We start from the raw sequence: 24898 nt of genomic DNA on the forward strand, positions 1-24898 counted from the left end.
AAAGCTTGATTAACCTGCATCCAATAAATAGGATAGCTCGCCTACTCAGCTGTGGTGGAGTTTATGCCCATTCACTCTAGACGTCTCTGGTTTTTGTGAGTAGGGGTCTCTGAGAATAAGCACGACTGAGCTACTCAGATTCCACTGTTAAATAAGTACCAAACCAAACAGTGGTGCCATGTAGCGTAGTTCCTATAGTACCCTCATGCAGGACCTGCGCTTTTGGATAACATACACTGTGGGTCTGGTGGCGGACTGACTCTCCCCCCCTCCGCCGAGTATGTTAGCCTTGTTTTGCATTAGCTAGCTCACAGTGCCACTAGCGTCTCCTTTCCTTTTATCAGAGAGATTTGTTTTTGTCAACCTCAGAACACAGAACTACTCTCTACTACTCACTCTCTGCTACTGCTCACTCTTCTACTCTCTACTACTCACTCTCTACTACTCTCTACTAATGACTCTCTACTACTACTCACTCTACTACTCTCCACTACTCACTCTCTACTACTCTCTACTACTCACTCTCTACTACTCTACTACTCCCTACTGCTCTCTCTACTAATCACTCTCTACTACTTACTCTCTACTACTCTCTACTATTCACTCTCTACTACTCACTCAATACTACTCACTCATTATTACTTGTTCTCTACTACTCTCTACTACTCACTCTGCACTACTCACTCTCTACTACTCGCTCTCTACTACTCTCTATTACTCACTCTCTACTACTCATTCTCTACTACTCTCTACTACTCTCTCTACTACTCACTCTCTACTACTCACTCGCTACTACTCTACTACTCTCTACTACTGTCTCTACTACTCACTCTCTAATACTCTCTACTCACTCTCTACCACTCACTCTCTACTACTCTACTATTTATTCTCATCTTATTCTCTACTACTCTCTCTCTACTACTCACTCTCTACCACTCACTCTACTACTCTCACTCTCTACTACTCACTCTCTACTATTCGCTCTCTACTACTCTCTACTACTCACTCTCCACTACTCACTCTCTACTACTCGCTCTCTATTACTCTACTACTCACTTTCTACCACTCTCTACGACTCTCTCTACTACTCACTCTCTATTACTCACTCTCTATTACACACTCTCTATAACACACTCTGTACTACTTACTCTCTACTTCTCTAGTACTCACTCTACTACTCACTCTACTATTCTCTACTACTCTCTCTATTACTCACTCTCTACTATACACTCTCTACTACCCACTCTCTACTACTTGCTCTCTACTACTCTCTACTACTCTCAACTACTTTCTACTACTCACTCCCTACTACTCTACTACTCCATATCACTTTCTATCTACTACTCACTCTCTATACTTACTCTCTACTACTCTCTGCTACTCATTCTCTACTACTCTCTACTACTCACTCTCTACTACTCTCTCTCTACTACTCGCTATCTACTACTCTACTACTCACTCTACTACTCACTTTCTACTACTCTACTACTCTCTACTACTCACTCTCCACTACTCTCTCTACTACTCACTCTCTACTACACACTCTCTACTACTTTCTCTCTACTACTCACTCTCCACTACTCTACAACTCTCTACTACTCACTCTACTACTCACTCTCTACTACTCCCTACTACTCACTCTCTACTGCTCACTCTCTACTACTCACTCTCTACTACTCTCTCTCTACTACTCACTCTACTGCGCACTCTCCACTACTCACTCTCTACTACTCTCTACTACTCACTCTACTACTCACTTTCTACTACTCTACTACACCCTACTACTCTCTCTCTACAACTCTCTACTACTCACCCTCTACTACTCTCTCTCTACTACTCACTCTACTACTCACTCTCTACTACTCTCTACTACTCACTCTTTACTACTCACTCTCTACTACTTACTCTACTACTCACTCTCTACTACTCTACTACTCTTTCACTACTACTCACTCTCTACTGCTCACTCTCTACTACTCACTCTCTAGAACTCTCTACTACTCACCCTCTACTACTCTCTCTCTACTACTCACTCTACTACTCACTCTCTACTACTCACTCTCTACTACTCACTCGCTACTGCTCACTCTCTACTACTCACTCTCTACTAATCACCCTCTACTACTCTCTCTCTACTACTCACTCTACTACTCTCTGCTACTCACTCTCTACTACACTCTACTACTCTCTCTCAACTACTTTCTACTACTCACTCTCTACTACTCTCTCTCTCTACTATTCTCTACTACTCACTCTACTTCTCACTATCTACTACTATCTACTACTCTCTGCTACTCACTCTCTACTGCTCACTCTCTACTACGTTCTACTACTCACTCTCTACTACTCTCTACTACTCAATCTACCACTCACTCTCTACTACTCTATACACTTTGGTATGGCTCTCCTTCAATGAGCGTTCTTCTGAACTTTCTGAAACTTGTACATAATGAACATGGGACAGGTCTTTCCATAGGTTTTGGGATGAAGCGAGTGGGTAATTTTCTAATAGTCTCTGAAATTATTCTTTCTTACATTAAAGGTGAGGCAGCATCCTTGATTATACACTAGTGACATTCCACAGTGGCAGCTCCCGACCATGTTCATGAGTTGCCTGTTATTATTTCCAAAATTTAAAGCATTTTGGGCCGTAATAGTTTGGGGTCCAGACCATCTATGCAATCTCTTGGCAAACCGCCGCCTGAAAAAGGTACTCACCCGGTTTCTCCTAAGGAGTATTGGGATAAATCTAGGTAGCAGCAACAGAAGCCCAGGTCTCACGGTGACCCACTGCCACCAGGCTTCTGAGTGACAATATGATTTGAGTGGTCGTGCTAAAATTAAGACTCCGGAGCGTTTTCAGGTTCTTGATTATTGTTCTCCTCGTTCCTTTCAGGAATCGTCTGATCAACAGTACCACAGAGGGTAGCAACAGGATCACAGGCAAGGTGAGTCCATGCAGCCTAAATAGGACATGCAGAGCTCTTTTGACACTAAACCCAAGAGGACGGAGCCATCTCCATATAGAATCCCCTTCCAAAAGAAGAAGGGTAGTGCTTTAACAGCGAAATATGACCCAGACAGGGAGAAGCCTTTTTTTGGACAGGAATTGAGTGGTGACCCTCTTTGACAGCTGAGCCGAAGTCACCGTAGTGCGGCAGGCACTACGCAGTTTTTCTGGAGGCAAAAGCAACTGAAACATTTGTTACAGTAGGGATTGCGGATACCCACGTTGCACCTTCGGATGGACTTTATCATTTAGACTTTCAGATTGAAGGTGATATTAAACATACAGTTAATGCTATTTTTTGGGACAATTTGACTTCTTGATATGGCATTTTATTGGTAGAGGTTGATTGGCCACCTGCCTTTGGTCTTGCTTCTCCTCGTAGGGAAGATATAACCCTCCCTTCTTTTTCACATCTCGTCCCTGAGGAGACGCAGCATGCTTATGCTTCATCTGGTCTTTACCACAACCATGTTGGTTGGGATGAGAACTCTCCACATCATATTATTCCAACACATTCCACCCCTCAACGGCAACCTTAATATCTGATTAAACGTGATGTGACAGTGTCCGTTTAAGACATCCTTAGTCAGCTGGAGTAGTAGGGTGTTCATTAGCCTTGTGTCTCTTCCATGGATAATCCTCTTTTTCCGATTTTGAAACCTGGTGGTTCCTATCACATCGTCTTATATTGTAGACATTTGAATAGTCATACACGCAAATTTGCAGTGCATAACATACACATTAACAATATCACAGTAAAACGTTTAAAACTATGCTAGACATATCTAATGGGTTTTACTCACATATTGGCTCCTGAGAGCTCAGCAAATTAAACCTCTTTATGCTTTGATACACCTGACTTTTTCCTCTTCCACTTGGCTTCAGGAACATACTGCAGTCAACACGACTTACAGACCAGCCTTAACATCACTCATTCGGTCATCTGGACAATACCGGGTGCCATTGGTTTTTGTTACAAATGGGGGTCTCTAGTTGGTGGAGGTTTGTCCAAGTCCAAGTCGGGAGCCTTCTTCCTAGTCAGGATATGTGAGTTACATTCCTAAAATAACACCTGCTCACACACTTGGTAGCTTGGCAGGAGCAGTCAGACTTATCTTAAGGGCAGTGTGTAAAGCATTTGCACATAACCAACAGTAATGCAGTGAGAACACTACAAACGGACACCACACTAGTTTTAGGAAAATATCCGATATTTTATATACTTAGACAAGGTCAAAATGATTAAAATCCTCATTACTGTATTTAGAAATGTTCAGTAATCCAAATAGATTTGATATACAGTTCCTTGAAGCCAACAACTACCTCTGGGGCTATCACGGGGTCGTGAACAACAAAAACCAAACAGTTCTGGCTGATCACAGTGTCGCGGGCCAGCTACAGTGTCGGGAAGACCCAGAAAACAGTACCTTTGAAACTGTAGGTCGTTGGCGACCTCTCATTGAGCTCTGGGGAGCCGGCATCGGCAGGCGTCGATTCCAGAGGTCGGTCCAGGAGTCGTTGAGACCTTTAAGTCACACGCGTTGCAGATTGAACTCCTCACGGTTGGAGGCGGGAGCGCCGGCATCGGCAGGCGTTGGGTGCTGCGGTGAGAAGTGCAGCGGTTCAATGGCTGTCGCCCAGTGGTGTCGGTGAGACCGGGGCTGCTGGGCAATGTGATGCAGTGCTCATCGCGGTAGTGGCAGGTCAATGGACAAGCAGGGGCGTCATTGTTGTTGGCGCGCTTTTATCGGCTGACGAACTGGAGTCAATGGCGCTAGGGTCGGTAGGCCAAGGCTGCGGTGCGGGATGAGGATGGTGCTTTGTGTAACTTACGAGTGGTGCCCTCGAACCACGGTGCAAGCAGCGGTGTCGATGTCGGTGTCGAGTGGCATCGTCTGAGACACCAAGGTTTAGTCATGAATCGACGTGGTGCGATGTGTGGTGCCCACAGGTCGTGGTGCAAGCAATGGCTGAGTGGCAGCATCAGGTGATATCGTCAGTGAGACCATGATTGCGTTGCAGCATGTGACGGTGCCCCCTGAGGTGCTTTCAGGACACAGGGTCGGCAGCGGCATCGTAGATGGCGTTGGGTTGCTTTTCTTCTGTTTCTGCACAAAACACACAGTTCCCAGTGCTGATGGCAGAAGAACTTGAAGTCTTTGCTGTTACTGAGCTTCTTGAACAGGGAGCAAGATCTACCTAAAGCCCTTGGAGAAACTCAAATAAAGAAGTTGTAGAAAGTTCAGTCCCCTCCTTTTACTGGCCAAGACAGAAGCAGCCCCTGTAGGCCAACACAGCGAAGCACTCAGCAAAGTGGAAGTTCCTCTTCATAAGTTCTCCAGTTCTTATTGGCAGCCTTCTTGGTCCAAAAGAGTTCTAAAGTTCTGTGGTCTGGGCCCCAGTACTTATACCCTTGTTCTCTAGTGGCAGAGAAGCCCTGTGCCCAGCCAGAACCAGCTCTGTACTCTCAGTGTAGCTTCCCAGCAGAAGGCAGAGGTAGCATTGTCTCTGGCAGACCAGGCCCATTCAGGTGTGAAAGAAATCTCCTCCCCCTACTCTAAATGCAGACCAGGCCTATTCAGGTGCTAGATAAAACTCCTCCCACTACTCTGAATGCAGCCCAGGTCTACTCAGCCCAGCCCTGACTCATCAGACACTCTGGAGCCACTGCGCATCCCCAGCTCCTGTCATCCCCAAAGCCAGACAGGCAATCCACATCCTAGCAGAGACACACTGGATGCCTAAGCAAAACAATACCTACTTTCTAAAAGTGGTAGTTTCAAACGTAGAATCTAAAAACCACCTGTACTAAAAGATGTATTTTAACATTCTGAGTTCAGGCATACTAAACTTTATTTTCCTACCTGGTTCCCAGGGGTAGTTATGTTTTCTAAGATGTTATAAATAAACTCCCCATTCTGTCCTATGGGAACCGGTAGCCTTGCTATATTGAAACATTAAATTGGCAGTATTTCACTATTAGGACATGCCACACACACCAGGGCATGTCCTACCTTTTCACATACACTGCCCCCCGCCCACAGGGGTACCTTGGGCCTACCTCAAGGGTGACTAACATGTAAGTAAAGGGAAGGTTAGGGCCTGGCAAGTGGGTGCACTTGTCAGTTCGACATGGCAGTTCCAAACTGCGCACAGACTCTGTGGTGGCAGGTCTGAGTTACAGTTACAGGGCTACTTCTGTGGGTAGCACAATCAGTGCTGCAAGCCGACTAGTAGCATTTGATTTACAAACCCTGGTACCCTCAGTGCACTTTATTAGGGGCTTACTAGTAAATCAAATATGCCAATCATGGAAACAGCAATCTATAACACAATTTCACAGAGAGCATGTGCACTTTAGCACTAAATAGCAGTGGTAAAGTGCCCACAGTCCTAAAACCAAAAGCAAAAGGTCATGGAAAAATAGGAGGAAGAAGCAAAAAGTTTGGGGATAACCCTGCAAAAAGGGCAATTCCAAACACAGCCCCCTTCCAGCCTAAAGCCAGGGTAGTCCAATCCATACCTTGATGGGCTTTACTGCTTGGGGCAATAGAACATGGAACCTGGCCAGCAATTACAGGGGTCTATTCTCATTCTACGCCTTCCTGAACTTAAATGGATCCCTCTATCCATTGTCTCAGGACCCACTAAGCTGACCCATGGACCATGGGGAACCCTTCTCCTCACCTGTGGACCTCATCTGCACCTAAACTTACTTTGCTCACAGATGTGTCCCAACAGGCAGACAGTACCTACATGGCCAACATAGTGGTGTGGCCCAGTCCACCCTTGTGGTGTGACTCCTGCCCCTCCCCCCCACCCCCCGGGCCACTCTGTCCATCAAGTCAGCACTCCACTGTGGCTACTGACAGTAGTCAGTGATGAGACCCAGGCCTTATGCCTCTCAGGGCTCTCTAACCTCTGCGGCATCAGAGAGTGGGGGCGGTAGCCCCAGGTGCCTGGCACCCTTTGTCCACTCTCCCTCTTGTCAGGTCAGGGGTGACATCCTGACACTGACCCACCAGCCCAGCGTCTATACCCGGTGGCTGGACAAGAGATTGGGGTGGGCTTTCCCATGTTCCTCCTCCTGGAGGTTCTGTAGCCTCCCATATGGAGCAGTCCCCCTCATTTACAGAATTGTCAGGGCACCATTGGCAGGTGTTCTGCACAATTCTCCCACAGTTCAGGGGTGCTATCCTGCAACTTGTCCACCAGCCCAGGGTCTGTACCTTGAGGCTGGACACAGGACTGGGGTGGTTTCCCCCACACCAGGTCCTCCTCCCTGGGGCTCTGTACCCTCCCTCCTGGAGTGGCCCCCCAGGAAATAAACCGGTAGGAGAACTGTTAGCAGTCGCCCCTTTCTCCAGGTCAGGGTGGATACCCTGAGCCTGATCCTCCAACCCTGGGTCTGTACCCTTAGGCTTGACCTGTGCCTGGCAACCCAGGACTTCCAGGGGAGCTCACCAACCCCCCTCAAGGGAAACACACTCCTCATGAGCTGTACGAGAGTCTGCCTGGCACAGGTCTCCAGCCTCCTGTCTACCTAACAGAGCATAAAGACCCCCCCCAAGCCAGAAGTGGCCTCACTGGAGTCAGTCCTGTGGTACTCTGAACTCAGAGCTGGCAACCCCTGACCCACTGGTCGTTCCAATGGGGACTACGTTCCCACCCTCGTCCCTCTCTCTGGACTCATGCAACATCTTACCTGGAGAGGTGCTGCCAGACCCCAGAACTGGTGGTATGCAGGTTACAGCTAAACCCCCCCCAGCTCACCGGTCACATTGGGATCCCCTCAGGGAATGGCCGCAGGTTACAGACTAGGCCCCTCTCCTGGTGTTCCCTCATGGAACCAACCAAGCTCTGGGATGGGGTCTCAGGGATCTGGGGACTCAGCCTGCCTCCACTCCCTCTCTTCAGAGACAGGACATGGGACCCCTCACCCATCCCACTTCACTTGGACCTATCTGGGTCACTACCAACCTCCTGTACCTCACCTGGTTGAAGAAAACCTGAGCCACTTTCTTCAGGATCACCCCCAGATGCTTCTCAAGACCCTCTGGAATCCACCAAAAGGTCTGCATCCATTGTGAGCTCCCTGGGGTCAGAGAACTCACACTCCACTGGGTGTTGGCATAGCTCTGGAAAACAGGGACTGTATATATGCTCTCCGGCATACAAATTACACAACCCCTCACATGTGTCAACCAAACTACCCTCCAACCAACCATCCAGTGCCTCAGAAAAGTACCCCACATCATTCTCACAAGACTGGTGAGACAGTGTCTGACTGTTACTGTCCCTCAACCCATACTCTTCTGGCTGGTCTCCATACTCACTTACCAGGGCTTTTACCACGGGGAAACCCCTCTCCATGTACCTTTCATCTAGAGTCAAATTTCCTACCTGATTCCCAGGGGTAGTTATGTTTATAAGATGTTATAAATAAACTCCCCATTCTGTCCTATGGGAACCGGATAGCCTTGCTATAGTGAAAAACGAAATTGGCAGTATTTCAGTATCAGGACATGCCACCCACACCAGGGCATGTCCTACCTTTCACATACACTGCACCCTGCCCACAGGGGTATCTTGGGCCTACCTTAAGGGTGACTAACATGTAAGTAAAGGGAAGGTTAGGGCCTGGCAAGTGGGTGCACTTGCAGGTCGGCATGGCAGTTACAAACTGCGCACAGACTCTGCGGTGGCAGGTCTGAGTTACCGTTACAGGGCTACTTCTTTGGGTAGCACAATCGGTGCTGCAAGCCGACTAGTAGCATTTGATTTACAGTCCCTGGCACCCTCAGTGCACTTTAGTAGGGGCTTACCAGTAAATCAAATATGCCAATCATGGAAACACCAATCCATAACACAATTTCACAGAGAGCATATGCACTTTAGCACTGAATAGCAGTGGTAAAGTTCAGAGAGTCCTAAAACCAACAACAACATGTCAGGGAAAAATAGGAGGAAGAACCAAAAGGTTTGGGGATAATTCTGCAATAAGGGCCATTTCCAACAGTTTTACTTATGTCACACTCAATGAAGGTAACACTGTTCCCTTTGCTTATAAATCGCATCTGTACACTCCTGCTGAGATCCGTTTTTCAACTACTGAATGTTTTTTTGACTGCGGTACAGATGGCCATTGTTAAAGAACGGCCTCTTGTGCAAGGTATACACATCTTTATTATTATTGTTTCATCTGTGCCTGCCTTAGAAGCGATCACAAAGGTTAGTGTTCCTAATTCTAAAGCCCTACACCCACGTTGGATTCAATGGGCTACGTCTTTGACATCTGTTGATATTTTCTTTATCTTTGACCCATCTTTACAGACACAAGTGTTCCTTCAATATGATCATGTTCATCCTCTGTCTTCTATGCTTCTTCCCATTGATCAGTATGAATGTAAATGTACAGGAATTTATATAGCGCAAATCACCGAGCGGTTTCTAAGCACTTGCTTAGGGAACCCATCCTGGTATTCCCCTGTGAGATAACCCCGGCAGGGTATCCGCAAGGTGAAAGCCAGGCATCCCGCCGCGAGGGGCCGTTGTGGAGATTAAGCAAGCTATTGCCCAGAGTCGCAGAGTGTGAGCCCGTGAATCAAGTAGGCACCGGAGCGAGAATTGTCGAGTCCATGGACATTTTTAGGACTTCAGACCGCGCCAATCCGGGAATTGAACCCTGGTCCCGGGCTGACCTCTGCTTCCAGGTCAGCCTCCTCTAACCAGTGAGCCACACTTCTCCAATGTATCATTTATTCTGATGGTTTGGAATAACCAGCTATTGGTTCTAAGCAGAATTATTCTGCAACTTGCGCTATAGTTGTAGGCGCTATGATCGATGGAGTTTACCACTCCACTTTGATTCATACTCAGTCCTTGTGTGACTGTACGGCGCAACTGGTGGAATTGGAGTCTTTGCTTCTCGCTCGCGAGCATTCTGATCCTGAGTTGCTTATCCTTGTGGTGTGTGACTCTTTTTATTGTGTACAATCTTACAATGACAATTTACACTTTTGGAAACAAAATGATTTCTGAGATTCGAAAGGCAGCACAATAAAGCATAAAATGCTTTGGGTAAAGCTGGCTGATCTTAAAGATCGCCTACCACTTACACACGTTGTACATACATTAGGCTATCAACATGCGGGAGCACACGCTGTTGGTAATTCAATGGCTGATGAAGCAGCCAAATCTGCAGTAACCACGACAAGAGTAGCCCCGATTACACGATCTACGAATAAAATTGATGATGACATTTCGGTTGTGATAGCTGCATGTCGGGAGGGAACAGCTTTTCCTCAAGGATTTCCTTCTAAATATACGTGTCAGTTAACTACTGACAAGTTTCCCTTTTTAACGATTCCTGGAGTTGGTGATCACCTGATACCCAACCTCGACTGCAGACACTCTTTAATAATGCAGCTTTCATCTGTGCCATAATTTCTCTATCAATTTCCAATGCTTCAACTCCAAATCATTACTGCAATACTTTGCATATCTCAAAATAGGACTGTCTTTAAAGCTGGCTGTATCATATTTAAGCCCCTCTGCAGAAAAAGACCAGCCTTTTTATCAGCCAGAATTCAAAAATACACCCCCAATAGAATCCTAAGATTCACACAAATGAATCTCCTGACAGTCCCCAATTTCAAAAAGAAGAAATTAGGTGGCTCCAGATTCTAAGTACTTGCCCCCCGCATATGGAACTCCCTTACTCTTGAGATCAGAACTACCTCCAGCTACATAATATTCCGGCAACTTCTAAAAACATGTCTCTTTAAACAGGCTCATGACTAAAACCATGTCCAGTGTGATACGCTCCTGTTACCCAAGAAACAGGAAACAATCCCACGTATGTGTGCTCAATAAATACTAGCAACATAACATAACAAGTTAGCTTCCCTGAAGTCTGGCTATTTGTACCTTTAGCTACAGGACTAAAGCTTATTATACTTACTTTATTTGCAGTGTAAATCCTTAACATAATGAAAAAATGAAAGAATATATAAAATGTATTTATCACTATTGATATTTTATGGAGTGATTGTCCCTTTTTAAGTCGAATCCTACCAGACAGAACAGCTGTCTGGTTGCGAAAATACTTCTTGTGGGCATTCTGAAAGCTACCCTGGGAATCCATTCCACCCATTGCTTACCATTGGCTTTGTGGTCTGTAACTCACATTTGCTTGTTTTCTATTTGCTGGCTTGTTTTGTTGTAGGCTGTCCAGAATGTCTGTGTTCCTGTCATGGAGAAAAGCTTGCTCACCATCACTCTTAGCATTCTTCTAATAGTCCTCAGTTTCTGTAAACAAAGCTGGTTTGCTTGCGAGCACACGGGACGCTTCTGTTTGAGCGCCGAATGGGGTCTGCACGCTGGTAATTTCACGTGTGACCAATGATTCCCTGATCCTGGGACTGCCAAACAACAATGGATTTTTAAATATAATCCATGACAGAGTGTGTACAAACGATTACAGCAGTACCGCGTGCGTGGTTTTATCACTCCACATCTATATATATATTGACACATGTTGTCAGCTACGAAGTTCTGAAACAACGCAGACTATAAGTATCGTGGTCCCCTAATTACTTTCAAGATACATTAGGAGGATAACACTATTTTAATTTGGAAAAGATAATTCGCTGGACGAATATCCGTTGAAACTGAGAAGGAGGCAGAGTACCACTGATCTTATTTTATTGATACAAAATAATTGAGAACCATTGGGAAACATTTATTGTAATTGTCCTGATGAAGGTGGTGAAATATTAAATATACCGCCGAAACGCGTCGATGCACAAGGAGCAATACAGAAAAAACAAACTAAGGAAAATTCTAAGCTCTTGTTGGAATTTACAGCCTGATTCATCATAGGGAGGTTTTGCGAGTCTGAAATGGCGAATCATAAGGAATCGCTATTCCAGACTCGCAAAACAGGATTCATGTAAGAATAGCAAAATTTTTTGCGATTCCTACAGATTCCTTATTTGCGATTAGCAAATTGCTAATCGCAAATAAGGAATAACTCCCCATTCATTCCTATGGGCCAAAAGGCCCATAGGAATGAATGGGGAGTATTCCTTATTTGCGATTAGCAATTAGCTAATCGCAAATAAGATAGCAATTTAAAGGGTGCCAGGGGTGTCCAGAGGACACCCTGTAGCACCCCTTAAATGCTAATTTAAACAGGTGTTGCGCACACACATGTCCAAAGGACATGTGTGTGTGCAACATGCAACTCAGAAAAATGCTTTTAAAAGCATTTTTCTGAGTTTTCGCTGTTTACCACGAGGTTTGACCTCGCGGTAAATAGCGGGCCGAAATTGCGAATTCGCAAATTTTAAATGGATGATGAATTGCATTTAAGGAATCTCAAATAGAGATTCCTTAAATGTAATTCCTCGCAAAATAGCGAAATCCCTATTACCGATTTTTGCATTTGGGATGATGAATGCCAAATGCAAAAATAGCGCTCGCAAAGTGCCAGATTCTCAGAATCTGGCCCTTTGCGAGCCGATTTCGGCTTGATGAATCAGGCTGCTAGTCCTTTTCCTGTACCTCCTTTTTTATAGGAATTTTAGATTTATTTCTTTTATAGTGTTCCGTTTTATATATGTTTCCCTTTTTTAACAAAATATAGTGTATGCTAATAAACTGCACAGATCTACTTTTATTATAGTGTTTTCACTCTTACCGGGGGAGGGTCAACACCCATTATTCCGCAACTTTCTTTCCGCAGACCATCACTCCGCATACTTTCATTATGAAAGTACCATGACTCCGCAATGCCATTATAACGCATGGCATTACATTTTATATGCTTTTACCACGCATACATTTCTAACGAAATTCGTTGTAAATGCATGAATGGTAAAAGCATGTTTTTTTAATGTTTGGATAAGGTAAGTATGAGTATAGGGGTATATGTTTTGGGGTACTGAGGTATATGTTTTGGGGTGTTTGGGCATTTTAAGGGTTCAGATATAGTTTTGGGTTATGGGGTAGGGGGTAGTTTTAGCATTTAGGGATAGGTATGGGTTTTGGGGTACAGGGGTATTTTAGGGTTCAGGGGTAGGTTTGGGTTTTGGGGTACAGGGTTATTTTTATGGTTCAGGGCTAGGTTTGGGTTTTGGGGTGCAGGGGTTTTTTCAGGGTTCAGGGGTAGGTTTGGGTTTTGGGGTACCGGGGTATTTTAAGGGTTATGGGCTAGGTTTGGGTTTTGGGGTTCAGGGGTAGGTTTGGTTTTTGGGGTACAGATGTATTTTTAGGATTTAGGTATAGGTTTGAGTTTTGGGGTACAGGGTATATTTATAGGGTTAAGATGGGTTAGTGTTTAAGGGTGTTGGGGTATTTTAAGGAGTAAGGGTGGGTTTTGATTATGGGGTGCAGGGGTATTTAAAGGGAGCAGGGTGGTCACTATATGAGACATGGCATGGAGAGCAGAATGTAAAAACAACAGTTGATGGACAGAATGCAGAACAATGTCATACATTCACCCCAATACAGAGATCTGAGCTTAAATCCATCACTTTTTTTGCACTCCACACCACCCCAGTTCAGACATGGCCATATGCAAATCAGCCTTGACCCTGTGCCTCATGGGAACATTTCAGGTCTAACTCCCAAGCCATGTTTTTCCTGGACCAGACTCAAGCATCCTAGGACCAGTTTCTGGCTATCAACCGTCATCAGCCAGGTTAGCTTGACTCCAGTGGTGTGGTGAGCATGGGACTCACGTCTGAGCATACTCAGTCCACTCAGGGTGACAAATGCAAAAACAACAGTTGATGGACAGAATGCAGAACAATGTCATACATTCACCCCAGTACATAGATCTGGGCCTAAATCCATCGTTGTTTTGCACTCCACACCACCCCAGTTCAGACATGGCCATATGCAAATCAGCCTTGACCCTGTACCTCATGGGAACAGTCCAGCCCGAAGGGCGGAACGTACTACACACCCCAGCATTTGTCACGCCCCCCCCCCCCAGCATAAGCCCACAGCACAACGCAGACACGCCCACAAGGGACTACTTTGCTGGCACAGTTCTTTTACTTTTTAAATGTATATGGTGGGCGTCTGCATAGCCTATGTCCTTCTGCTGCAACTGCCCTTTCCAACACTGTATTGGGTGTTGTGATTGGTGCTGTGGTTCCTCGAGTTACCCGCCTCAAAGGTTTGGGCTCTCTCTTTATTATATTAGGATGGATGGTGGCCCTCCCGCTTCTATTATACCAACTGCGAAATCACCTTATTGTGGACTACAAATACTAGCAGCCTGTCCCGACGTTGTCCGGGTATGAATTGCTGCCGGTATATTGTTTTGTAGGATTTCGTTTTGATAGCATTTCTTATCTGTGACAGGCCTGTGAAACGCTCCGATTCACAGTGCACTGCTAATGCACTTAAGAGTGTGCGTTCAGTAGTGTGTGAACTCGAGTTTCCCTACTTTATTTTTCCTTGCAATATTGTATAGGGCGAACTCGACAACATGGCATGAGCACAATTTACATTACAGAAGAACACATTCATTTGTGGTAAGCACGGGGAGACAAAGCAGTTTGCCTTGAATCACAGGATGTTGACCTGATGCCGAGATTCGAACGTAGCTCCCCGGCTCTAAAGTTCGCAATTCTAGAACTTGTGGCGGAAGGTGTGTCTAAAAGTGTATGTCGGTGCTGGCCATCAATGAGAGAAACTGTGCATTTTTCAAATCGGTGGTGAAAAAATATGAGTATGTTGCTGGAGATGTGGGCCGCCGTGCCACCAATGTACTTACCAGAGGAGGGTAAACACCCATTATTCCGCAACTTTCTTTCCGCAGACCATCACTCTGCATACTTTCATTATGAAAGTACTATGACTCCGCAATGCCATTATAACGCATGGCATTACATTTTATATGCTTTAATCACGCATACATTTACAACGAAATTCGTTGTAAATGCATGAATGGTAAAAGCATGTTTTATTTTTAATGTTTGGATAAGGTACGTATGGGTATAGGGGTGTATGTTTGTGGGGTACTGAGGTATATCTTTTGGGGTGTTTGGGTATTTTAAGGGTTCAGATATAGTTTGGGGTTATGGGGTACAGGGGTAGTTTTAGCGTTTAGGGATAGGTATGGGTTTTCGGGTACAGGCGTATTTTTAGGGTTCAGGGCTAGGTTTGGGTTTTGGGGTATAGGGCTATTTTTAGGGTTCAGGGGTAGTTTTGGGTTTTGGGGGACAGGGGTATTTTAGGGGTTCAGGGCTAGGTTTGGGTTTTGGGGTACAGGGGTATATTTAGGGTTCAGGGCTAGGTTTGGGTTTTGGGGTACAGGGGTATTTTAGGGTTCAGGGGTAGGTTTGGGTTTTGGGGTACAGGGTTATTTTTATGGTTCATGGCTAGGTTTGGGTTTTGAGGTGCAGGGGTATTTTTAGGGTTCAGGGGTAGGTTTGGGTTTTGTGGTACAGGGGTATTTTAAGGTTTCAGGGCTATGTTTGGGTTATGAGATACAGGGGTATTTTAGGGTTCAGGGGTAGGTTTTGTTTTTGGGGTATTTTTAGGATTTATAGGTTTGGGTTTTAGAGTACAGGGTATATTTATAGGGTTACGATGGGTTAGTGTTTAAGGGTGTTGGGGTATTTTAAGGAGTAAGGGTGGGTTTTGATTATGGGGTGCAGGGGTATTTAAAGGGAGCAGGGTGGACACGCGGAGCTGGAATGTACAGAACCTGGGAAGAAAAAACAATGAAATATTTGACACAACGCGCGGCCCGCACACAACCACACACCCAGCACACAATATGAGACATGGCATGAAGGGCAGAATGTAAAAACAACAGTTGATGGACAGAATGCAGAACAATGCCTTAAATGGTGTGAATAACAAGTTGCTATGTTTGACAGGGAAAATTACACAATGTAAAAAAAGGTACCAAATGTAATATCATCAGGGAGAAAAACGACAAGTGAAAAGCACAACAATAAATTAAAAAGTACAAAATTTTGTTTATTGATAAGTATATATACTCAGAATAAAAACATAGAATTTCTGACATATAATAAAATAGGGCTTATGACCTATTCTAAGACATCAACACAATACAACATCTTAAATTCTTAATTCTTAAAACAGTGGCGGACATTACTAGTCCTCTTCTCGACGCGCGTTTCGGCGTTTTCACTGGAACGCCTTCTTCAGGAGCCACATACACTATCTAAGTCAGCAGTTGTTTATATTTGCCGGTAACAGGGCAGCAGCTGTTGGTGTGTTCTCTTTTCTGTGAAGGGTCTATTTAAAAATGAATAATTTTAGATCGAATCTATAATGCTCAGATGGCCAGGAACAGCATTCGATATATCTGCTCTCTTAGCGTTGTTCTGTTAATACGATAAAATAATGAATTCTGCCTGTTCAAATGCCCAGGGACCGCAGTTGATATATCTGCTCCCTTCGTGTTATCTTGCAATACGATACTTGAAAAGAATTTTACACGTACAGATGACCTTTGGACAGCAGTGGAAATATGTGTTCCCTTAGCGTTGTGTTGTAAGGCGGTAATTAAAAAGAATTCTGCTGGTGCATCAACCCGCGGGCGTCACGATTGATAAATCCAGTGGCGTCCCGCAGCCGTTTCTACCTGATGATATTACATTTGGTACCTTTTTTTACATTGAACAATGCCTTAAATTCACTCCAATAGAAACATCTTGGCCTAATCCATCATTTTTTTGCACTCCACGCCCCCCCAGTTCAGACACAGTCATGAGCAAGTCTGCCTTGACCCTGTGCCTCGTGAAAACATTCCAGGTCGAACTGCCAAGCCATTTCTTTCACCAATTTCTGGCTCTCAGCCATCTTCAGCCAGGATAGCTTAACTCCAGTGGTGTGGAGAGCATTGGACTCACGTCTCAGCATACCCATACCACTCGGGGTGACAAATGCAAAAACAACAGTTGATGGACAGAATGCAGAACAATGTCATACATTAACCCAGTACAGAGATCTGGCTCTAAATCCATCGTTTTTTTGCACTCCACACCACCCCAGTTCAGACATGGCCATATGCAAATCAGTCTTGACCCTGTGCCTCATGGGAACAGTCCAGCCCGAAGGGCGGAACGTACTACATGCCCCCAGCATTTGTCACGCCCCCCCAGCACAAGCCCACAGCACAACATAGACACGCCCACAAGGGACTACTTTGCTGGCACGGTTCTTTTACTTTTTATGAAATGTATATGGTGGGCGTCTGCCTAGCCTATGTCCTTCTGCTGCAACTGCCCTTTCCAACGCTGTATTGGGTGTTGCGATTAGTGGTGTACTTTTCGAGTTTACCTGGCTCAAAGGACACAGTTCTCTCTTTATAATAGTAGAATAGATTTCTTATGCCTTGTCTTTATTTGGTTCTGATGTATTTGGGTGGAATTTCTTTTGAGTGATTGATCAGGGTTTCTTTGGAATTTGCACTTCCATCGAGGCATGCCGGGTTATTAAACAATTAAACAATTTCCACTTTATCTGAGTTGCTGCCCTCCCTTTCCCACCTTGCTCTGTTGAATTTGACCTCTTTACTGTTGCTGTACCCAGCCACCCACCTCTGCCCTTTAAACAGTTCGACATGAAGCACGCTGATCGGCGTGCAGGACTCATGACTTCCTGTTCATAAGGTGTAGGCAAGGAGCGTCGCCCCATAGCCCGCGGCAGCAGATGAGAAATACAATTATAATAACACAACATTATTATAATGGTATTTATTATTTATGTTGCCTGTCTGAACCTCACAATAAGTATAGGGCATGGCGGGCATGTCAGAGAGGAGGAGTAGTGTGCACTTATAAGTATGCAGGTGTGTATGGACGGCCGACCTAGGCCGGCCAAAAACTCATGAGCACCTATGTTTCTCAAATCCAGCTGTGTGACACAGCCGGGTTGGAGAAAAGACACAAGATCCTATTCGCTGTCTGAGCAGCAAACAAGGTCGCCCAAGCCAATCCTGGCGATACTCTCATCTTATAAGAGCATCGCCTGGATTGGGTTTGGAGCCATCCCCTTCTGGGCCAATGAGAGGAGCAGCAAGGCTGAGGTCAGCGGGAGTGGAGCGGAGCAGCAGATAAGTCTTTTATTTTATATTATTTCTCTCCCCCAAACCCCTATCCATTCCCACACCCAGCTTACCACTTTTGGAAGGCCGCGGCCGCCACTCCTGGCCGCATGGCGTGGGGGCATTGACCAATTTCATAGAGTTGTGATTGATGTATGGAGAGGGGCTTGAATAACAGAGGCCACTATGTTTTTTAGAGGTACATGAGATAAAATGCGATCAAAAATAAGCCAAAGTGCATGAGGCCATCAAACGAGAGGAGAAATAACATTCCACAGTGGTGTTAAAAAGACCTACATTTTTGAGTAAGGCAGTGCTTGATTTGTAAAAATATAAGTACCAAGGCTCTCATCAGGAGGCAACTGCAGCTTGCCCCACACAATGCCCCTGCTCATTAGTGTGAGATCCTTTAGGTTGCCACTGTGTCGCTGAACCCTCTACGGGACTGTTAGTCACCCAAAAAGCTTGGACACCACACCAATCACTTGAAATGCTCAGTGGTTGTGGGGTTAGAATAACCTGGACTCCCCTGTTTAGTCACACGGGGCTCTGAACTCAGTCCCTGATCCCATGTGTAATAGAGTCAACCTTTGTAGACCTGAGCCAGAGTCCTAGGTCACGCGACACTAGCGACCAGTGATAGACATCTTAGAACCATCTGCCCAAAGACTTTATATATCCACAGACTTTCCATAATCGCCTAGATTAATGTGGGGCTCCTCCAATATTTTTCCCAGGTTTCTTCTTCTGTCAATGCATATGTCACTCTTATGGTGACCTGAGTCCTCCAATCCAATTCATTTCCTCCCATCATTTTTTTTTTATTTCAAACGTTTTTCATTGAGAAATGTTATAATACAGTACAGTGGTAATGCAAGGGGCGACACAGGTAATATGGTTGGTGCCTTTGTGGTTACATTAAGCATGCCGCTGGGTAGGCTGGTCCTGGTGGTGCTGAGGTCCTGTAGGGCCCCCAAGTGCGAAAGAAGAAAGGGTGAAGAGAAAGAAGGACGGGGGGAAATGTGCATATGTTGGTTGTAAACCTCTTTTCCAATGTGGCGTTCGTGCGGGAGTCAGCGTTCTGTGCCTCTACGGAGGTTTGTGTAGCTCCAGGTGCGCGTCTAGAGCGGCCCACATTTCGCTCCTCGCTGTGTGGCATGGTTTTAGCCGTGATATTGTCCGCTCCCCTGAGGAAAGAGACCCAGTTGACCCATCCCTTAAATGTCGCTCTTCCAGTTCGCTAGAATGGTTTTGACTGCTGCTGTGAGTAGGATGTCAACCAAATCCCTGTCTCCTTTGCTTCCTAAGTCTGGGGCCATGAATGCGGTTGCTAGTCCTCCAAACCCAGGCTGTATGCTTCGCCCCACTACTGTGCTAATGAGGTTGCACACTTTCCTCCAGAATGTTTTAACTTTCGAGCAGTCGAAGATGAGGTGTGGTAGGTCCCCTTTTGCTTTCTGGCAGTTCCAGCACGTGTCGTTCTCTCCTATGCCCACCTCTGCTAGGCGCGCTGGTGTCCAGAATGCCCTGTGCAGAAGCCAATATTTCGTTTGAGCTAATTGCGAGGAGACCTTGTTCCTCGAGGCTGAGACACAGAGGCGGCTCTTTTCCTCATCGCTGAAGTGTCTGTTGTGCAGTGTTTTCTAGAAGCCAATTATTTTGGTGTTTAGATTGGACGTGTTGGGACGTAGGAGTTTGTATAGTCTGGTGTCCGCTCTTGTTGAGATTGTGCATGTATTGTATGATGGAAGGTGTCTCTTTGCTTAGATTTGCTTTGGTTATAGCTGTTCTTACTTTAAGGAAGTTGTAGAATTCTATATTGGGTAGGTTGTGTGTCAGTTTGAGGGTGTCGAAAGTTAACGGGGTACTTCCTTTTTCTAGTTGTATGGGTGTCGCGATCCCTCTCTTATACCAGATCTTGTTGTCTAATATTCGCCCTTTGTATTGTATCTTTGTGTTGAACCATATTGATTCCCAACGTGTCCTTCCTATGCTTTTCTTCATTCTCTTGTCTACCTTCAGTAGGGCTGTTTTGGTGTGTTTGATGACTACGTTGTTACCTATAGGGTGTTTGTTGGCTGTAAGCATGGCAAAAGGGTCTAGACCTCCCAGGGTGTCTCTTTCTAGTTCTAGCCATACTGGAGTGTATTTCTGCGATGGGATGAGCCAAAATATCCCCTGTTTTGCCAGGCATGCCGTTTGGAAGACTTTAAAGTTCGTGACATTTAGCCCTCCTAAACTTTTGTGTAGTCTCAGTTTCTGCAAGCTGATCCTATGTTTCTTTTCCTTCCATATGAACCTGTTTATCATGTTGTCTAGCTTCTTGTGGAAGTCATCCGTCATTGTTAGTGGCAGCATGCATAATATGTAATTAATCATTGGTGTCACCATCATCTTTATCGTCTCCACCCTGCCCCACCAGCTGATGTATTTAGGGGACCAGGAGTCTAATTTGCCCTTAACTTTCTTTAAGATGGCTTACTCGTTGTGCGCCAAAGTCGTCCTCAAGTCTCTACCGAAGAGGAGGCCCAGGTACTTTAAGGGTTTTGTTTGCCAAGCCAGTCCTGAGGTACCCAGGACTGCTTTCGTTGTGTGAGCGTTCATGGGTTTACACTCTGATTTCTCCCTATTTAACTTATAACCTGAGACTAGCGCATAATCCTCTATGGTGTTCATTAATGCCGATACAGAGGTAGTCGGTTCCTTTGTTATGATCAGTACGTCATCCGAGTACGCTGCCAGTATCACTGTGTTCTCTCTAATTTGGAGGCCTTTGATATCTGGATTGTTCCTTATCATGGCTAGCAGTGGTTTTAGTGCTAGCATGAATAGGGCGGGAGAGAGCGGGCACCCCTGTCTTGTCCCTCTTTCTAGGGTGATTGGCTCTGACGAGCCACCATTCACTACGACTCGGGACTTGGGTTTGTTGTACAGCCCCATGACCATATTCCTGTATTTGGTTCCTAGGCTGAACTTCCCCATGTATAGGTCCAGAAAGGGCCAGCAGACCCTGTCGAAGGCCTTTTCTGCATCGAGCGCGATCAAAACTGCCTGATCTGCGCTGTTTGCTGTGTCGTTGATGAGGTGGCAGAGGAGTCTAGTGTTGTCCGGAGACAGCCTATTCTTGAGGCATCCTACTTGTGAGTTGTGGATTAGGAGTAGCAAGAGCGCGTTAAGCCTTGCCGCCAGAATTTAGGCGTATATCTTACAGTCCACGTTTATCAGCGAGATTGGGCGGTAGTTCTGAGGGTATTGAGGGTCCTTGCCCTCCTTCGGTATAACTATGATGTTTGCCTCTGGCATAGAGTCTGTCATCCGCCCCTCGCGGACGCAGTGAGTGGAGACTGCAACCAAGGTGGGTTTGAGTAGCTGCAGGAATTGTTTGTAGAAGGCTGCTGTGTAACCGTCAGGCCCCGGCGCTTTGTTTGCTTTGAGTGCTATTATAGCCGTCTCTATTTCTGCTCCTGTTATGTCTGCATCGAGCGATGTCCTCTGTTCTGCTGTGAGCGATGGTAGGTCAAGTTTGTCCAGTAAACCCGCACCCCCGTCCGCTGTTAGCCCCCCGTCCGCCCTGTACAGCTCTTCATAGAATTCTTTGAACACTTTCAAGATACCCTTGTTAGTTGTTTGTGTTCTTTTAGTCTTGTCCGTTATTGCAGCAATCACGTGTTGTCTTTGTTTTGCTTTCAGGTAGGATGCTAGCGCCCTCCCTGCCTTGTTGGCCGAGCATAGGTTTATGGATTTATATTTATTGATCCATGTGCCTGCTCTTTCACTCAGTATCTTGTTAAGCTCGTACTTCCTTTTCGTCAGATCAGTCAGGGTGTTTTTGTCTGTGATGTTAGCGCAGTGGCCTTTTTCGAGATCTTTGATCTGCTCCTCAAGTTCGACTATTTTCTTGTTCCTGCCCTTGTTTATTCTGGCTTTGATGTTTAGTAGTTTGCCTCGTATCATGGCTTTTAGGGCTTCCCAAAGGGTGCTTTTGTCTACCGCTGTATTGTCATTGAATGCTAGGTATTCCGTAATGGCTACCTCAATTTCTGCTATGTTCTCGGGGATTTGTAGGATGTCGCTGTTAAATTTCCATCTACGGCTCAGCGTTTCATTGTGTCTGCCACTAACTGCCAGGGTGATATGTGCATGGTCTGAGATTGTGATTGGGGCTATTTCCGTTTGTTCTATCAGGTATGTGTGAGAGTCAGACATCAGGATATAGTCGATTCTGCTGTATGAGTTGTGTGGGCGTGAGTAGAAGGTGTATTCCCTTGCGTCTGGGTGCTGTAGCCTCCAAGGGTCTCTGAGATGAAGTTTGGCGCATAGGTTCTTTAGGATGTTGGGGTCTTGTGACTTATGGCTTGGTCTGCACGGGTGCCTGTCTGTGGCCTGGTCTAGTACCTCATTTAGGTCACCTGCCAGCAACAATAGGTCGCCCTGGGGGAGGTCGCCTAGTCTGGACACTACACTATCCCAAAATTCCTTGTCATCTGAGTTGGGCCCGTATATGTTGGCAACGTGTATCGTCTCCTCTCCTCTCTTAAGGCTTGTCACCAGAATTCTGCAGTCATTGTCTGAGTAGCTCTTGTGTAGGGTTCTATTAGCTTTCTTGCTTATTATTGCGATGACCCCTCTTTTCTTATGTATGGCTGGTGAGCAAAAGATCTCCCCTATCCATTTCGCCTTAAGGCGTTGTGCGTCCTCCCCAGAGATTTTGGTCTCCTGGAGGACGTACACGTCCCCTTTGAGTTTCGCCAAGTAGTCTAGTGTCTGCCTACGTTTGATTGGGTGGTTGAGGCCCTTTACATTAAGGGACACCACCTTAAGATCTGAGCTCAGTTGGCTTTTTGTTGGTGTTGTCATGGCTGTGTTCTCTCTTTGCTATCTAGTTTGGTGTGTGCCGAAGGTTCCTTCCCTATCGTCTTCGCTTGACTGGTCTTAATGTGTGACCGCGCTTTGCTATGTCGGCTTGGATGTTTCATCTTGAATGCTAAGGCTGTGGTTCTGTCCCCTTGGTGTGTACTAGGTGTGGGTAGGAAAGTAAGTATAGACTAGACATAGAAAGAGAAAAACGCATATGGCTGTACTGGAAACTCCCCCCTCCCTTCCCCCCCTCCACCTCTCCCTCCCCCCACCCCCCATGACTGGTACTGTAGGCGTGCGACAGCAAGGGCCCTCCCCCCTCCCGCCCCCGAGTTCAGTTCAGATTTAACCCCGTATCTGTCAGACCTGGGCTGCCACTCAGTTATCTTGCTGCATGTGCTCATATTGGATTGGCAGCCCAAGCAAGACCTAAAAGGATATGGGTGCTTCTTCTTTGGCAAGGGTCGATTGAGGTAGTGTGTTGCACACGTGATATAGTTCCCATGATCTTGTTTAAGTATGCGGTGTGCGGTTGCATGAGGTAGGTAGGTTGGTTCTGTTAAAGTTATTGTTTTTGCATCATTCTGCTCGCTTGGATCGTTCAGTTGATTCTAGGTTGTTAGCATCCTTCCGCTCCTCCTTCAGCATTGTCCGGTGGAGCTCTTCTCTTGATGGCCCCCTGGCCTTGTGCCTCCATGTCTTCTGAGTCCGTGCTGTGTAGGTACTTCCTTAGTTCGTTAGAGTCTTCGAAGAAAAAAGTTCAGCGTCTGTCCGTAATCCTCATTCTTGCAGGTCCTGCAAAGCTAAAGGTGATATTATCTTTCTGGAGTTTGTCTCTCAGGGCTAGGAATCCCTTTCTGGTTTCCACTGTTAGTCTCGAGAAGTCTTGTGTTATGACGATCTTCTGTCCGCTCCATCTCAGGTTTTGTCCTTTCCTAGCAAAGGTGAAGATTGCTTCCGTGTGGTTAGCGTGGAGTGGCTTACATATGATTGGCCTTGGGCCTCTTCCCTGTTGTAGTTTGGATGCTGGCACCCTGTAGGCCTTATCCACTTTGAATGGCCTGTCTACTTCAGACCAGTCATCTTCGGCAGGAGGTCTTCTAGTAGGTCTGCGCATGAGCCTTGAGCATCCTCTTCCCCTTCAGGTACGCCCAGGAGCCTTATGTTCCCCTTCCTGCTCCCATCGTCCTGCTCCGCCAGCAGCTTCTGCAGATTATTCGTTGTCCTGGCCACGTATCCCATGTCTTTGTGCCCTTTAGTGGTGGTGTCTTCTAGGTCGCTTATTCTCTTTTCCACTGCATCTATTCTGCAGTTTGTTTTGCTTTGGTCTGCTCTAGTTGTATGTTATCTATTGTCTTTTTTGTAGCTTTGGCTAGCTCATTTCCTTCCTTTATCTTCTTTAGGAGTGTGTCCAGTGTTGTTTCGTTTTTGTGGTCGTTTTTCAGCTTTGTTGACGAGTCCAGTAGATCTTTCCTGACCTTTTTGTTGTCATTGGTGTTTTTGCTGTCGCGTCCCGCCATGGTATCAGACCTCTTCTGGCCTGGTATGTGCACAGCCTGTCGTCTTTCTGCTGCTTCGCCGGGTCGCTTCTTGTGCCTTTTGCGGTTGTTTCCCTGAGTGTGGGTGCAATATCCAAGCGGAATCTGCTTGGCCACCGGACCGTTCTTGTCCTTGTCTTCGCCCCCGCCAGCTCAAGCATGCCTGTTACTGTCCATCGCCTTGCTGGCTTAGGGCGCACTGTCCAAGGAAAACTCAAGTTCGTGGCCGGAAGCTCTCTTGAGCTGGCTCCAGTTGGCTCCGCTTAAGAGCTTGGTGTTTGTGTTCCCCCCTTTGTCTGTTTGTGCAAGCACTCTCCTTCTGGTTGCCCTTTCTGGCCCCCTACTGGCTCCGTGGCAATGTACACACTTCGGGATGACTGCCCACTTGATCTG

Source organism: Lissotriton vulgaris, chromosome 1_1, assembly GCF_964263255.1.
Source record: "Lissotriton vulgaris chromosome 1_1, aLisVul1.2, whole genome shotgun sequence".
NCBI classification, from domain to species: Eukaryota; Metazoa; Chordata; class Amphibia; order Caudata; family Salamandridae; genus Lissotriton; species Lissotriton vulgaris.